Source organism: Balaenoptera musculus, chromosome 13 (assembly GCF_009873245.2).
Source record: "Balaenoptera musculus isolate JJ_BM4_2016_0621 chromosome 13, mBalMus1.pri.v3, whole genome shotgun sequence".
NCBI lineage: Eukaryota > Metazoa > Chordata > Mammalia > Artiodactyla > Balaenopteridae > Balaenoptera > Balaenoptera musculus.
In genome coordinates, this window is record NC_045797.1 from 70,707,590 (window position 1) to 70,725,175 (window position 17,586).

The following is a 17,586-nucleotide window of genomic DNA, read 5'->3' on the forward strand; positions in this document are numbered from 1 at the left end:
GGTATAACAGAGGGTGGCTTAAAGTCATTTTCTTTGGCCCAGAAGGTATTTTTAAAACAATTTAGTGGGTTGCAAATGGTGAAATATCAGAAGATTTCATAGAAAAATCCAGATTTACAGCTTCTCTGGAAAAGTTAGAATATCTGGCTGTACTGGTCCCACGATTCCCCCACGGCAACAAGCCTGCTAAAGACCCTCTGAAGACTCTCAGACACCCTCCTCTCTCATCGCCAGGCCTGTGTGTCCTGGGGCGCTGCTCTGGGGGCCGCCGAGGGCATGGAAACGTCGGGCTCTATCTTGCTCGAAGGGGTGTCCCTGCATCCTCTGAAGCCCCAGCCAGAGAACTCCCACCCCAGCCCCCCACCATTCCCAAGCAGCAGCCCACAGGGAGCCTCTCTCTGACTCTGAGGGTGTGTATGGGAAAAAGGCAACAATGCAAAGTGATGCTTGTTAACTACCGAACACAGAGTACAGGAAAGGGCTCAGGAATCAGAGAAGGAAGAAGAGTTCAACCATAGGTAAATAAAATGATACCCCAAAATTAACAGAAACAACATACTGTCTCTTCTTACATTAACTCACTCCTTCACTGGCTCTCATACAGCCTGTCCAAGGCTGCTTTGAGATGGAGTTCCGGTGAGTTCTCTTACTCTTTCCTATGCTTGTAAAGTGTTAAATATGCCTGGTCGGCTCCATTCACGTCTTTGTTTTTAGAAAACACATACTAAAAGCTATTTTTGAAGCAAAACCTAAAATCATTTGCACTTTGTTGCTCCTTTCTAGAGTGTGACCTCAGACAGGTCACGCCTTTTTCTCTGCATCTACAAAATGAGAAGATAATTCTAACTTGCATGTTGTTTATAAAGATTATATTGAAACACGTGAGACACCTGGAACGGTGCTCGGCATGTAGCAAACGGTCAATAGCCGTTACTCTCCTTCCTTCCTCTGACACCGCAGGTGCTGCCCTTTCAGGCCCCTCAGCCTCGGGGAAGGGCTCCTGAACCCCCTAGGCCAGGCCCTCCTGGACTCACAGGTGAGAGGCTGCGCTGATGGGGACGTAGGAGCCTGGTGCTGCCAGGGCCTAAGCTCCACACCCAATGCCAGGTGGCTCAGAGTCACCCCAGGGAGTCTCCCCGGGGCTGGCGAGAGCTGCTCAGGCCTGGGGCACCGATTCATCTCCCCTGCACAGACACGTGAAACGCCACCTTCAGAGGTCAGAGGATGGGTCCGGAACGCCAAGCCAAACCTCTAAACCCCGCTGCAGCCTTCACATCACAGAAAAAACCACTTCTGGGGGTGGGAGCTGACTCAGGAGTGCCAGGTAAGGACCAAGACAGGCTGGGGAGGGCCACCTCACAGACCTCACCCCCACCATCGAGTACACCCCTCCCCGGGAACTAACTGCCCCTCAGCGGGCGAGGCAGTTTTTTCAAGACTCTGAAACACCAAGGTTTAGCCCAGCCTTTTCTCCCAGGGCAAAGAGGCTGGTTCGCCTTGGATGAAAGAGAGCCCTCTCTGAACAACTTACCCTTCACCGGGGATGCCGAGCTCTGCACCGCTACATTGAGACTAAGGGAGGGTTCTCTACAGACCAAGAAGAATCTGCTTCATTCATTCACTTAACAAATATTTGTTGAGCAACTACTATGGGCCAGACATATTCCAGGCCCTGGGGATATAGTGAAGAAGGAGACAGGGTGCCCGCCCTCAGGAAGTTTACATTTTAGTGCAGGAGACAGACAACAGTTGTGTGAGGGCAGGTGGTAAATGCTCAGGGGGGAGAATCATGGTGAAAGTTGAGAGAGTGAGTCATGGGGGGAGGTCATGCATGAGCTCTTCAGGGTGTAGGTCCCCGCCCCTACTTTTTAGGTGAACAAAGAGAAAACACACACTTACATTTGGCAGGAAATTCCCCCGGTAGGTCTCCAGTTGAGAACAGACTCTCTTGCCCTCGCTGTTTATGACTCTCTGGATCATGTCCCACTGTTGCCAGCCACCTGGGCCAGACTCTCCCAGCAACTAGTCCAGCCTCAGACTTACCTTCCTGCCTCGTTTTCCCTCCTTCCTCCCCCTGCAGTCCACCCCTGGGTCCTGGACTCCAGGCCTTTGTTTCACACCCCAGTGGTTTTTTGTTTGTGTATTTGTTTTGCCAGTCCTTCTTCGACCACCTTCTCCAGTGACAAAGATTACAGTCCCCCCATCATAGCCAGTCCCAGAGCATGACTTTCTATCTGCAGCAAAAAAAAAAGAATATTCTGGAAGTTACACACTTTCCAGAGCTTTCCTCCACCCTGGCCATACAGGAGGCCAGGGAGCCCATCTTGGCTGCCCCGAGGTATCCCCAAACCACCTCCAAACTCCTTCTACTCCTCCTCGGCTTCCCCACCTTCACAAGGGAGTCTTCTAAAATGAGATCAATTTAACTTCAGTCTGTGCTCTTTGGCAGAGTGGCCCTGCAGCCACTGCACTCAGTGCTATACTTCCTCAAAACTCCTGCTCCTCTCCCAAGCACCAGCCACTTCTCATTTATTGCCACAAGGGAGTTTTAAAATTTGACATGTGTGTGTAATTGCTGATTTGTGTCTGTGAGCTACTTGAGGGCAGGGCCCAGGTCTGTTTTGTTCATCAGTGACTGCAAAACCCTGCTCAACGCCTGGCAGAAAGTGGACGCTTAACAAACATTTGTCAGATGTGCGAATAAAGTACACTCACAAGTACAATTATATTGGTAATTCACATACAACGTCAAAGACTAAGGAAACATGAAAAAAGAAGTGGTTTTGGCTGAGTGGCAGACCCTAAACCTTAGCTTCCTTATAACGGTATATTTATTATAAATAGGTCCAACCAAGAATTTTTCCTGCTGTGTAAATTTATGAGGTGTCTTATAAAGGTATGAGAAATGGAAACTCAGTTAATTGTAAAGAAAAAATAACATGACACACATTCACACACCCTCAGTTAATTGTAAAAACAAACCACACACACACACACACACACACACACACACACGCACGCACACACTTCCTCCCGCGTAGCTCAGGAGCTTTGACTGGGTGCTCTGGGTGCTGTCCCTAAGACCTGCCTCTGGACACGGAAAGAAAGCAAGACCAAGTCCAACCAATCAGAAGTCAGCACCTCCAAGGCCCCGCCCCCTCCACATGGGTGACAGACAGCAGACTCCGCCCCAGCCCAGCGCCACCTGGAGGTCTAGGCGGACAAACGCGGCGCCTACCGAGAGGCTTCTCTGGCAGCCCGAGCGCGCTGAGCTGGCCCGGGTATTCGCGGTCCGCAGACTTGCGGCCTCCGCCCGGCACCACTCAGGCCGTTTAGGGGGCTACTGTGGGGTCATTGAGGGGGAGCCGCTGAGGCGCTGTCGACAGCTGTTAACCTGTTCACTTAAGTGACTTTTCCCACAACTTTCCGCTACTTCCTGTTGTAAATTATCCCTGCTTGACCAGAAGAATGGGTGTGATGAGGAAAATTGGCTCAGAAAAGTGAAACAATAGTGCTTGCAAATGCTTCAGTAGCATCTCTGTTGGGCCCAATCTGCATGGACCCGGAGAGCGGGTGGCGCGCTCTCCCTGGTCGCCAGTCAGCGGGGTGGGGACGCAGGGGCTGCCCTCCAGCTGGTGGCCTAGACGTCCCGGCAGGAGCCCAGGCTGCGGCCTTGCGCTCAGATCTCAAGGCCGGGCCGCCAACGTGTCTTCAGCGGGCCCCGCCCTGAATGGGCCTGACTGGGTGGCCGTGAGCCCTGCCCTCCCTCACCTGCTCAGGGCACAGAACTAAAGTCACCGTTATTCATTTCATGCTCCTTGTTCCTAATTTGAAAGGAGGTCTGAGGTCGCAGTCAAGTAGCCTGTGCTGAGGGTAAACTGGGGCAGACACTGTTGGCGCCCCTGAGAAATATCCTTTCCCTCTCTCGTGCAGCCTAACACCTAATGGCCTCTATTTCCCCTCATTGTTCCGATTACCTGCTAGTTCCCTTGTCCCCAGAGACGTGCAAATCCCAGTGCTGGTCACGAAAATTGGCTCCCATGGCCCAGCTTCTCTCCCCCACCCCCAGCCTCTTTTTCCCTCTCCACTGCTCTCCTGCCCTGTTCATGTACCTCAGTATCCCCAGGGCTACAAGTCATGTTCAGCTCCTGGGAATTCATTAATTGTAGAATAAAAGGCTTGGTCTCCAGTAAAGAGATTTCAAGACGTCGCGGGGGGGGGGGGGCAGGTGGGTTTTCTAAATACTGTTTGGATGCCGGGAACCTGGGATGCTCTGGGGGGAGGGTACTGCAAGAGGAGGGGGAGGATTAGAGCAGCGGGGTCAGAGTTGTGGGCCCGAAGGCCCATACTCAGCAGGTGAAGAGCCTGCGTCCGCTGTCGCGGCCATCCTCATGTGCTCGGGGAGCCCTGCCCCACCCTGGGAAACTCCATATGGGTACAGAGTGGGGCTGGGCGTTCAGGTCTGGTCCTGCTTGGTCACTGAGTTGCCAAGATGCCCCTCCGGGCCTCAGTGGCCTCCTCCTTAAAACTGGCATAACAGTCACTGGCCTGAGTGCCTCTGGGATTGTAATTAGGATCTAATGAGAGCTTGATCTGAAAGCCCATCTCAAAGATTATGTCCTATTGAGGGTATTTTCCTCATTCTTCTGTCCCCTTAGGTGACAAGGAATAGAGAGAAGGGGTGAGACAACTGATAAAAGCACTGTTAGCTGCTTTTTTAAGAGTGCAAGGGGTTCTGCTCTCCCAGCCGCCTGCCAGATCCTTGGGGGTCATTTCTAACATCCCTGGCCCCGATCCTGTGTTGGGCTAGAAAAGGAATTCAAGTCGGAAAGGGAGTCAGTCCTGGGGAGTGGAAAGAGCTATGGAGTTGGGTCCTGTCCCCCCCACGCCCCGAAGACGCTCCTGTGCCTCAATGGCGCGTGCCAGTTGGTGGGATGGAGATGGTGAGCCAGGTGCCTGCTTGTGTGGCTCTGCTCTGGGCGGGGCGTGGGGTGGGATGAGGAAGCAGCCCGTGCAAACAACCCAGCTCGGACCTTCTGGGAGCTGGTGGGCGCTCCGTCTGCAGAAAGGAGATGGGACTCCTGAGTTTGTCCATGTCTCCCTGAAGTGCTGGGGGCAGCTGGGATTTGGGCATCACCACCTGTCTCGCTCCATTCTGTCGTCTGCCCCTCACACTCTTCTAATACTGTCCTGTATACAGGGCCCCCTGGGGGAGGCTCCGGTTGTCTTTGCTCCCCGTAGTACACTGCAGCCCAACTGGCTTCCTGGTATGCAGACCCTTATATAATCCTCTCCCCTTGAGTGTGGGCTGGTCCTAGTGACTTGCTGTTCATGAACAGAATAGGGCGAAAGCGTCTAAGACTCAGTTATAAAAGTCTGTGTTGGGGGGCTTCCCTGGTGGTGCAGTGGCTAAGAATCCGCCTGCCAGTGTAGGGGACACGGGTTCGAGCCCTGGTCCGGGAAGATCCCACATGCCACGGAGCAACTAAGCCCGAGCACCACAACTACTGAAGCCTGCGTGCCTAGAGCCTGTGCTCTGCAACAAGAGAAGCCACCGCAATGAGAAGCCCGCGCACCGCAACAAAGAGTAGCCCCCGCTCGCTGCAACTAGAGGAAGCTCGCCCGAAGCAACGAAGACCCAACGCAGCCAAAAGTAAATAAATAAATTTTAAAAAATAAATAAAATAAAATAAAAGGGACACAGTAAATGTGTAACACATTAAAAAAAAAAAAAAAAGTCTGTGTCAGGACTTCCCTGGAGGTCCAGTGGTTAAGACTCCATGCTTCCACTGCAGGGGGCACGGGTTGAATCCCTGGTCGGGGAACTAAGATCCCATGTGCCACGTGGTGTAGCCAAAAAATAATGATAATAAAAATTTAAAAAGTAAAATAAAAGTCTGTGTCCTCCATCTTGCCCTCACACTCTCGCTCTCTCCTGTTCGCTCTAGCGAAGCCAGCTGCCGTCATGTTAGCTGCCCGGTGGGAGGCCCACGAGGCAAAGAACTGGGGGCAGCCTCTAGCCAACAGCCAGCATTGAATTGAAGCCCTCAGTCCAACAACACGTGAGAAACTGAATCCAGTCAGCAACCATGTGAGTAAGCTTGGAAATGGACCCTTCCCCATCAAACCTTGGGATGACTGCCGTCAGACACCCTGAGCCTGAGACCCCACCAAGCCACCCACAGATTCCTGACACACAGAAACTGTGTGATAATAGATGTTGTTATTTAAGCCACTAAGATTTGGGTTAATTTGTTATGCAGCATAGATAAAAAATACACATTTGGCAGGATATGTACATTTCCTCCTTTCTCCTCAACCCTGTTGCCTCATCAGTGCTAAGTCTCTTTGTCCTTGGCCTTCATTCACTCCTCTGGTTCCCACCCTCTACTCCCTGCCCCTGCCTTTCGGAGGCTCCTCTCTCTTTGCCGTCATCTCTCCCACCACCTAATTGGGGTTTCCCCCAGCATCTCTGTCTCCATACTCCTTGGAGAGCCCCTTGCTCATGGCTTCAGTAATGAGTAAGCACTGTGTCTATGGAGATATTCTTCCAGTCGTTTCCCCCATTCCACCCGCTCATCTGCGTTCAGTTCCATTTCTCCCCTGGCCCGTGAATATATATTTTATCTGGATGTTACTATAACAACCCAAATCAGCTAATATGTCCCTCCTCGTCATCTCTGTTTTCAGTCAGCAGTAGATGTTCCCTTCAGAAGGCGGCTCAGAGCTTCCCCGGATCCCCTGCCAGAGCTGAGCACAAATCTCTCTTCCGAGCTGCCTCTCTCCAGTTGAGACTCATCTTCTTTACACACGACTTTCAAGACATCAGATTATCACTCACTCTTGAGTCTCCATGCTTCCTGCTGAGCCTGCCTGGTGTTTCCCACCAGTAGCCTTATGTGGCTCATGCAAATGGACCAGGGCTCACACCACATGCCAGTTCTCGCATATTCTGCCTGTGTACCCTGGTACAAGTTGGTTCACTTCCCTGGCCCCGGTTTTCTATCCTGTAGCTAAAAACTAGAAATTCCCCAGATGTTCTTCAACAGATGGTTGAAGCAATAAAAATGAAAGCACTCTTGACACACACAACAACCGGGATGAACCTCCAGAGAATTATGTTGAATGAAAAAAGCGAGTCTCCAAAGGTTGTATACTGCATGACTCCATGTATATGACACTGTTGACGTGTGAAAACTACAGAAACAGAGAACAGATGAGTAGCTGCCCAGATGAGCAGTTGGGGCGGTGGGGGGAGGTAGGGGAGAAGTGGGTGTGACTGTAAAAGGGCAACGTGCAGAATCCTGGGCTAATGGAAATGCTCTCTTAACTTGGCCACGTCAGTGTCAAATAACCTGGTTGTGATATTACACTTAGGTTTTGAGAGATGCTATCATTGGGGAAAACTGGTATAGGGTATAGGGGATTTCTCTGTAGTAGTTCTTACAATCGCATGTGAATCCAAATTGATCTCGAAAGAAAAAGTTTAATTAAGAAAAGACACCCCCTTTATTGAGTTGCATGGAACTCAACTTAAAACCTAGAAGGTACATTACGTAGAAGGTACGTTCATTCCTAGAAGGTATGAATGAAAAAAAAAAATCACTGCTGTTTTTGAATAATTTGACCACCTATAATTCTTTTTTTAATTCTTTTTTCTTCATTTTTTATTGAAATATAGTTGATGTACAATATTATAAAAGTTACAGGTATGCAATATAGTGATTCACAATTTTTAAAGGTTATACTCCATTTGTAGTTACTATAAAATATTGGCTATGTTCCCTGTGTTGTACAATATATCCTTGTAGCTTAAAAAAAAAAAAATCACTGCTTTTAACCCCCTAAAATGTTTGTATTTGAAAAGTAGTAACAGAACCACAGGCTTCCAATCTTTTACCTTGACCTTGAGTGGCACCTCCACAGAAAGCTAGGTGGACTGTGGCACGGCCCACCGTGCTCCCCTGAGACCATAAGATCCGGTTCAGTACACCTACTTTCCTCCCCCCTCTGGCGCGCCTTTCCTCTTCCGTCTGGAGGAGCAGTGAAAAACCGGGAAGAACTTAGGGAAGTTCCTCAAGGCAGAGTAACTGAGTCTGAGGGTTTGGGCCGGGGAGAGGGAGAGAGATGAGGGGAAGTCACCACAGGCAGATCAAGTTCTCGCCCTCACTGTGCCTCCCCTCTAAGCCCAGGATGCCCTCACTGACCATAACCCAACCATCCTCTAGCCCTGGCTCAGATCCCATTTCCTCAGACACACCTTTGCTCCAGCCCACCCCTTCTTGTTTGAGCTTCACAATTTAGCTTGTGATTAAGTGGCTAACGTTAGTCTGGACTGTGTCATGTGTAAACTCCTCACAAGCAGAGACCAGCTCACCAGGTTCCTCGGTACAACGCTAGGCACTGAATACACGGTACAAAAATGACTGTTGGCTCGTAACACAGTCAAAGGGATAACCTCCTCAATTCATGAAGAGGTCATCAAAATCAAGAAGAAAGACCCACAACTTGATAGAAAAGTGGTCAAAAGATAAACTGAGAGTGCTCAGTGTATAAATGCAAATGGCCCTTAAACACATGAAAAGACGTTCAACCTCCTCACAGTCAGAGAAATGGAAAACAAAACGTATATGGAGAGATCACTGCTCACCCAACAGGTGGGCAAAAGTCCAAGAGTTTGACTACATACTCAGTTGGCAACATTCTCTTTTAGTATGTATTCCTGGTGAGAAGGCAAAATACTACAACCCCTGGGGGTAATTTTTTAAACTTTTTATTTTAAAACAATCTCAAACTTACAGAAAAGATGCAAATATGGTAAAAGAATTTATTTTTTTTCTAAACCATTTGTGAATGTGTCAACATGGTGCCCAATCACCCCCCAAAACTTTAGTATAGAATATATTTCTTTTTATCCTATACTAGAAATATATTCTTATAAATAAGGACACTCTCATAACTAGAGTACAAACATCAAAATCAGGAAAGTAGCACTGATCCATGACTACCATCTAATCCTCAGACCCAATTTACATTTCTCCAATTGTTCTAATAATGTCCTTTATACCAAAAATATCCAATCCAGAATCACACACTTACTTGTGATGTCTCTTTAGTTTCTTTTTTTAAAATTAATTAATTTTATTTATTTTATTTTTGGCTGCGTTGGGTCTTCGTTGCTGCGCGCAAGCTTTCTCTAGTTGCGGTGAGCGGGGGCTACTCTTCGTTGCTGTGCACGGGCTTCTCATTGCGGTGGCTTCTCTTGTTGCGGAGCACGGGCCCTAGGCGCGCGGGCTTCATTAGTTGTGGCTCGCGGGCTCTAGAGCGCAGGCTCAGTAGTTGTGGCTCATGGCCTTAGTTGCTCTGCGGCATGTGGGATCTTCCCGGACCAGGGATCAAACCGTGTCCCCTGCATTGGCAGGCGGATTCTTAACTACTGTGCCACCAGGGAAGCCCCCTCTCTTTAGTTTCTTTCCTTCGATCTGGAACACTTCCTCAGTCTTTCCCTGGCTTTCATGACCTAGACACTCCTGAAAAATACAAGTCAGTTATTTTGTGAAATATCCCTCATTTGGGGTTTGCAATGGTGTGATGTTTGTGTCCTCTCAAAATTCATATGTTGAAACCTATCCCCCAAGGTGATGGTATTAGGAGGTGGAGCCTTTGGGAGAGGATTAGGTCATTAGGGCAGAGCCCTCATGATTGGGATTCGTGCCCTTATAAAAGAGACCCCAGGGAGCTAGCTTGTCCTTTCCACTGTGTGAGGACACAGAGAAAAGACGGCTGTCTATGAACCAGGAAGCATCACCAATCATCTAATCTGCTGGCACCTTCATCTTGAACATTCCCCAGAACTGTGAGATAAGTGCTTGTTGTTTGTAAATCACCCAGTCAATGGTACTTTTTTATGGCAGCTCAAAGGGGCTAGGACAGGGTTTGTCTGATGTCTCCTTGAGATTAGATTCAGGTGATGCATCTTTGGCTGGAATACGTATCACAGAAATGATGCCGCGTTGTTCTCCCTGCATCCTGTTAGGTGGTGTATCATTTCAATTTGCTCCATTACTGATGAGGTTAGCTTTGATCACTTGATTAAAGGACTTTTCCATTGTAAAGTTATTCTTTTTTCCCTTTGCAATTAAAAAGTATTTTGCTGGGAAGTACTTTGAGACTATGTAAATATCCCATTCCTCATTAAACTTGCAATTTATTCCTTTATTTATTTCTAGCACTGTGGACTCAGGGATTCTTATTTTACACAGTGGGTTTATAATCTGTTGGTATCATTATTTTGGTGCTCAGATTTTCCCATATTTTGCCAGTGGGAGCACTTTTTTGTATCCCATCATTCTCTGAGTACTTCCTTAATTTTTAAGTGTGACATGTTCTGGGCTCATCTTGTTCCTTGCTTGACCCGACTCTAGAATCTGCCATTTCTCCAAGAAGGTCCAGTTCCTTTTAGTAGAGAATGGTATTTAGAAACCAAGATCTGGGCATGAGGTATACTCATCACTATTGAGGTTTAATTGCTTGTACGTGTTCTCAGTGGAGAGAAAAAGAGGAATATATGTATGCATATATTGGGTTGGCCAAAAAGTCCGTTCGGTTTTTTTCCATAAGATGGCTCTAGTAGCACTTAGTTGTCTTGAACTTAATTTGAAACAATTTTGTTAGATTGTATTGTGACAGCTGTCATATCAGTGTGCATTTAAAAAAAACTTATCAAAATTAGTGAATTTTTGTGTAGCCATTTTAATATTGAAGATGGAAGAAAAATAGCAACATTTTTGGCATATTATGCTTTATTATTTCAAGAAAGGTCAAAACGCAACTGAAATGCAAAAAAAAAAGATTTGTGCAACTGTATGGAGAAGGTGCTGTGATTGATCGAACATGTCAAAAGTGGTTTGCGAAGTTTTGTGCTGGAGATTTCCAGCTGGACGATGCTCCACGGTCGGGTAGACCAGCTGAAGTTGTTAGCGATCAAATCGAGGCATTAATTGAGAACAATCAACATTATACCAAGCGGGAGATAGCCGACATACTCAAAATATCCAGATCAAGCGCTGAAAATCATTTGCACCAGCTTGGTTATGTGAATCACTTTGATGTTTGGGTTCCACATAAGTTAAGCGAAAAAAAACCTTCTTGACCTTATTTCCACATGCGATTCTCTACTTAAACGTAAGGAAAACATTCCTTTCTTAAAACAAATTGTGACGGGCAATGAAAAGTGGATACCGTACAATAATGTGGAACGGAAGAGATAGTGGGGCAAGCAAAATGAACCACCACCAACCACGCCACAGGCCGGTCTTCATCCAAAGAAGGTGATGTTGTACATATGGTGGGATTGGAAGGGAGTCCTCTATTATGAGCTCCTTCCAGAAAACCAAACGATTAATTCCAACAAGTACTGCTCCCAGTTAGACGAAGTGAAAGCAGCACTCGGTGAGAAGTGTCCAGAATTAGTCAACAGAAAACGCATAACCTTCATCAGGATAATGCAAGACCGCTTGTTTCTTTGATGACCAGGCAAAAACTATTACAGCTTGGCTGGGAAGTTTTGACTCATCGTTGTATTCACATCTCACCTTTGCATTTCCATTTATTTTTGGTCTTTACAAAATTCTCTTAATGGAAAAAATATACACAAATACATTTTACGTCTATATTTATTTCTAGACCTATCAATATACAGGGTGAGCCTCAGGCCAGAGTGAGAGGCAGAGGCTAAGCTGTCGCCGGGAGGAAGGGGCTGAATCAGCATCTAGAAATAGGGGAGGGAAGTTTATGGCAGTTGCTGTGGGAAATCCAATAAGAGGGTAAAAGGAATTGAATAAAAGGACTGTGTACTGGCACAGGCAAAACCATACAGAATGAATTTATGTCTCTATGATTTTCTCTGTGAATGAGGATAATGACATTTTATGGGTTACAAAGCACTTTTATTTCCACTCTTTGCCGTAATGCTCACAACTTCTGTGGTGGGCATGAAGAGGTGTCCACTCAGCAGCTTTGGGTCTTCAGGGAGCTAGTTACTAGTCCATGGAGTTCCTAGGAAATGAGCTGACTGGCAGCTGGCTGAGGTTTTAAGGAAGGGATACTGCAATCCTCAGACCTAGGGCTCGCCCAGCCTCTGAAGGAATCCCCAGGAAGCCATGGCCATGCCAATAAGGAGCTGGCCTTCCCCAAAGGAGACTTCTTCCCTGCAGGCCCTCAGGTCCAGCCATGGAGGACAATAAGCCAGGAAGATTCTCCCAGGGGACCAGGCCAGGATCCAGCTCCCTTGTGGAGAAGTGAGCGAGTCCTGGCTGCCCCACCAGCGGGGTGGACAGGCCACCCCTGTGTGCTCTTTCCCTTCTCCTCTCTTCCAAAGTCAGTCTTCATTGTGGATAATCTATTTTATCTCCACCATCAGAGACCTGGTGTTTGGGGGATGGTTAAATTTATAACTTAGCCACTGTTACAGATAATAAGAAGCCACATGTAGACCACTGAGAGGAATGCACATTACTTGGATCCTGATTGTCTTCCTTTGGGAAGGAGAGTAAGTGGAGTTTGGGTTGTACATGGTAAGGGTTCTTTATTTTAGAAGGAGCATGTTAAAGATATCTTTATAGGGACTTCCCTGGTGGCACAGTAGTTAGGAATCCACCTGCTAATGCAGGGAACACGGGTTCAAGCCCTGGTCCGGGAAGATCCCACATGCCGCGGAGCAACAATGCCTGTGAGCCACAACTACTGAGCCCACGTGCATCAACTACTGAGCCCACGTGCATCAACTACTGAGCCCACGTGCATCAACTACTGAGGCCCGCGCGCCCTAGAGCCCGTGCTCCGCAACAAGAAAAGCCACCGTAATGAGAAGCCCGCACACCTCAACGAAGAGTAGCCCCCACTCGCCGCAACTAGAGAAAGCCCGTGCACAGCAACGGAGACCCAATGCAGCCAAAAAAATACGTATATATATATCTTTTTATTGAGGTGAAATTCACATAACATTAACCATTGAAAATGTACAGTTCAGTGGCATTTAGTACATTCACAGTGTTGTGCAACCACCACCTCTATCAAGTAGCAGGACCATTTTTGAAAGTGCATGTGTGGGGAAAAGAGGGTATACGTGGATGCTGGGTGGCCACTGGGTGGAGTGCAATGTGTTTGCCCGGTGCCCCTTGCTTTGGAGAGCAACAATGCCCCTTTTCCACGGGGTGCTGGTTGGATCTGTCAATCCCAAAACCACCTCTTGCACCCACTTAAGGGGCGGGGAGCATGTGATCCACGCTACCCCACAGGCTGTAGAACCTGGTTCAGAGTGGGCTTGTGACTAGTCACAGCAATTGAAGTAACCCTCAGGACTTTTTGGCTAGGGATGGCGCCGTGAGTGAGGGTGACAATGAAGCACAAAACAGGACAACTGTGTCTCAGATCTTGAGGCACAGGGGTTGGGGAGGGTGTTGTTAAAGGACATGGAACCTCATGTCCTAGAAGCATTAGGGAGGTTCCTGAAAGAAAGGAAATTATGTTCTTCCACTGGGGCTCTAAGTTGGGAGAATGTGAACATGAGACAGCTGCCCACCATCTTGGAGTTTGTTTAAAGTAGGGAAAAGTGCCAACGTAGTGGGAAGCAGACAAGAGTGATGGAGAGAGAGCCAGCTCTGGAGCTGGCATTTGAGTCCCTGGATTTACCTGTGCCTGAATCCCCAGCCCTGGTCTTCCCAGTTGTCTAAACTCTATACTACTTAATCCTTTTGTTTGTTTAAGGTGGTTTAGGCAGGATCCTGTCACTTGTTTGTTACTACAGATGACCGATACTGCCCTAGCATATCCTGACTGATACTGCCCCTCACCCTAGATGATCTAGGGTCCACCAGGATACTGGCTGGGCCACAGTGGGGCAGACAGAAATGATGGGGCTGTAGGAGCCCAAAGGCAAATCAATCTGAGCTGGACCCAGTGTGATTTGTGGTCAGAAGGGCCCAGTACGGTTAGCCAGCATTAATGTGTCCCTACCTGGGACAGCCTGGAGGGTCCTCCTCATGCCGAAAACGCCGAGGCCAGGCTCTGGAACCAGCCCTGTAGCCACACGGTTGCTTCCTACTGGACACAAGCAAACCCCCCAGCATGGTCACCTTGGGCCTTTTGACGCCAGCAACACAGACATCCAAGGTCACACATCATGGACTCCCAATGATTTCATCATAAATGGTTCTACTGAATAGAAACTTGCTTTGTTTTTGTTTTTGTTTTTTTGGCTGCACCACATCGCTTATGGGATCTTAGTTCCCGGACCAGGTATTGAACCCAGGCCATGGCAGTGAAAGCGCCGAGTCCTAACCACTGGACAGCCAAGGAATTTCCTACTGAATAGAAACTTACAGTTGCCCACTTGACCCTGAAAATTTCGGCTTGTTAAGAGTAACTGTAAGGGGGCTTCCCTGGTGGCGCAGTGGTTGAGAATCTGCCTGCCAATCAGGGGACACGGGTTCGAGCCCTGGTCTGGGAGGATCCCACATGTCGCGGAGTAACTGGGCCCGTGAGCCACAACTACTGAGCCTGCGCGTCTGGAGCCTGTGCGCCACAACGAGAGGCCGCGATAGTGAGAGGCCTGCGCACCGCGATGAAGAGTGGCCCCCACTTGCCGCAACTAGAGAAAGCCCTCGCACAGAAACGAAGACCCAACACAGCCAAAAATAAATATAAAAATAAATTAAAGAAAAAAAAGCACAATACAACGGATACAGTCAGCCCTTTGTATCCACGTGTAAAAAAAAAAAAAAAAAAGAGTAACTGTAGGGAATTCCCTGGTGGTCCAGTGGTTAGGACTCTGTGCTCTCACTGCCGAGGGCCCGGGTTCAATCCCTGGTCAAGGAACTAAGATCCCACAAGCCGTGTGGTATGGCCAAAAGAAAAGAGTAACTGTAATGTTTTAAGGTAACTATAATGATTTCAGAGTCAGATGAAACATGCTTTGAATCCTGGCTCTGCCACTTCCCAACTGTGTGGCTTTGACTGAGCCTCAGTTCTTCTTCGTCTATAGAGTGAAGATAACACAAACTACCTCAGAGGGTTGCTAAGGAAAAGTGCCAACCTGGTGCCTGGCGCACAGGAGACACTCAGTAAACTATCACTGCTATTTGCGGGCAGTATCATATAAGCCCTTAAGGAACGAAGAGGTATGGCAACCATCTTTCTAAACATGGTCCTCCCGTTGGCCAACTTTAGCGTGTCTGTGGATGCCCATCTTGATGTTGAAGGCAAAGTGGCCAGAACCTGTATGCACATGTTCATTCATCCAAAGCTTATTGAGAACCTACTATGTGCCAAGTGCTGGGCTACAGAGATGACGGGGTGGTCTCTGTCCTCATGGAAGGAACATCCCAAGTCTCTGGAACTGGCCAGGTGGAGACTACGGATAGCATGGCCTATCATCAGCGGCATGGGGTGACCACTTGAGTGAGGGTGACAGGGAAAAAGGCCAGGACAACTGTGTAGGGAGCGGCCTCTGACCTTGGGGCATGGGGAGTGGGCAGACTGAAGGACCTGGAAGCATTAGAGGGCTCCTGGAAGGAAACCTCTTGGATGAAAGGTCAGCTCTGTGTTCCAAAGAGTTAGGTAACTGTTCCTGTGACCCCTGGAGGGTTGAAGTTGGTGGCGGTGGAGGGAAAAGTATGACTGGTTTCAGCAGTGAGGGCCTGAGTGTCCATAAGTGGGATGGTGGGTGCCTGGGGAAGGGAGCACACCATGTCCTGGGGCAGGGAGCTCAGGGCACTGCCATGTAGCTGAAGCACTGGGTGGAATGGGGGTACACAGTGGCAGATGACTGGTGGAGGTACAGGCAGAAGAAAGGAGCCAGGCTGGGGAGTCAGGGGGCCCAGCACCAAGCCCTAGCGGTGGCAGTTGGCAGAGTGATGAGCAGAGGGGTGGCTGTGCTGATGGAAGTAGACAGAGATGCCCCAAGTCAGAACCTGGAGCCCTGGGAACTCTATGGAAATGAGAACAACCCTCGCGGCAAAGGGGTGAGTAAGCATGAGGGCGGAGTGTAGGTGTGTGCACAGAATCTTAGAGCTGGAAGGGATCTTCAATGTCATTTAGTTCCACCCCCGAGCCATGAATCTTTCAGTCTTCCACTGACCAACTGAGGACACTCAACTCTACTTGGACACCTCAAGGTACGGGAACTCACTCCCTTCAAGGGGGCTCATCCTATAGAGGTGCTGGAGCCTCCCAGACAGCCTGGATAGGCCTGGCGCCCCGACCTTGGTCCTGTTGAGTGGGCCGGCCTCCACTCGGCGGCGGCACCTGGCGGGGGTGGCGGGTGGCGTGGGGCTTGCGGCGCGGATGGGCCGGCGCTGCTGTCCCCAGCCCCAGTGCTGAGGCAGCAGAGTGCAGTGGGCTCTGGTGGAGGTCGGGAGAACTGCAGGGCGAAGACCGCCGGGGGCTCCGCGGGCTGCCGGGGGGAGGCACTTGACACCGGCCGCGGGAGAGGAGGGGCCGCTGTCCCTGCGGCCAGTGCTGGATGCGGGGACCCAGCGCAGAGGCAGCTCCAGGTAGCGGGGCGCCCCGCGGGGGGAGGGCTGCCGCAGGCCCCCGGCGGAGTGGCCGGGAGAGCGGCCGAGGCGGGGTGCCCGGGCCCAGCGCAGGGTCGGGGTGCAGCGAGGTCCGGCCCTCCGACCCGCAGCGTGCGGGGACCCCCCCCAGCGGGGGCGTAGAGGCCGGGAAGTCGGGCCGAGGGCGCTAGGACCGGCCGCGCGCCCAGGCCGCTCCCGTCGCGGCGCCCCGGGGCCCCCAAGTCGGCGCTGCCTCCCGGGCCGGCTCGCAGCGCCAGGGCCGGGGCCAGCGCGGCCGCGGGGGGCGAGCAGCGGGCGGAGGCCTGGGCCCGCGGGCGGCCGGAGGGGGGGAAGGAGGAAGGCGGAGAGAAGGGGTGGGAGGGGGGGACCCGGCGGAGGAGGCGGAGAGAGGGAGCGCGACAGCGAGCGGAGGGAGGGAGCGAGCGAGGCAGGCAGGCGGGCCGGGAGGGAGGGAGGGAGGGCGCGCGGGCGGCGGCGGCGGCGGCGGCGGCGAGAGCAGAGGACGAGCCGGGACGCGGCGCCGCGGCACTAGGGCGCGCAGCCGGGCCGGCCCGACCCCACCGGCCACACGGTAATGAGCGCCGCTGCTGGCGGCCCGGAGGCCGGCCCGGAGGCGGGCGGGGAGGAGGGGAGCCGGGCGGGGGGCACGGCGGCGGGCAGTGCCCGGCTCGGGGCCCGCGCCCGGACCCCCGCAACTCGGCGCCGGGCGCTCGCGGGGCCAGGGCTGCGGGCGGCGACGGCGGGCCGGGCTGGCCGGGGCGGCGCGGGGGATTTGAGGGTTTGTTTATGTCCCCGCGGGCTCGGCAGGCGCCCCCTCCCGTCCCGCCCGCTCCCGGCGCGGAGCCCCCTCCGCGCCCCCGCCCGGCTCCGGGCTCAAGTTCAAGTCTATACAATGCCGCGGGGGGCCTCCTCCGCCGCCGGCCTCAGCGGCGGTGCCCCGCTAGGCGCTGCCGCAGGGGCCCCGGCCTGGCCGCCCCCGCCTTCCGGGCCCTGCCCCCGCCCCGGGGCCCAA

The 17,586-nt window shown here is 51.0% G+C and overlaps 1 protein-coding gene across 2 annotated transcripts in view; it reads left to right on the plus strand.

Annotated features, from left to right (window-relative positions):
• Window positions 1-16,472: 16,472 nt before the first annotated feature.
• Window positions 16,473-17,586, plus strand: part of DNMT3A (DNA methyltransferase 3 alpha) — a 104,646-nt gene continuing 103,532 nt past the window's right edge. Inside the window, exon 1 of one of the 2 annotated variants that reach the window (XM_036872918.1) lies at window positions 16,473-16,553. The gene's annotated coding sequence lies outside the window, so the exon portion shown is untranslated. Of the gene's footprint in view, window positions 16,554-17,070; window positions 17,146-17,586 lie in introns of those variants that run through there. The other variant, XM_036872917.1, reaches the window with a different exon arrangement.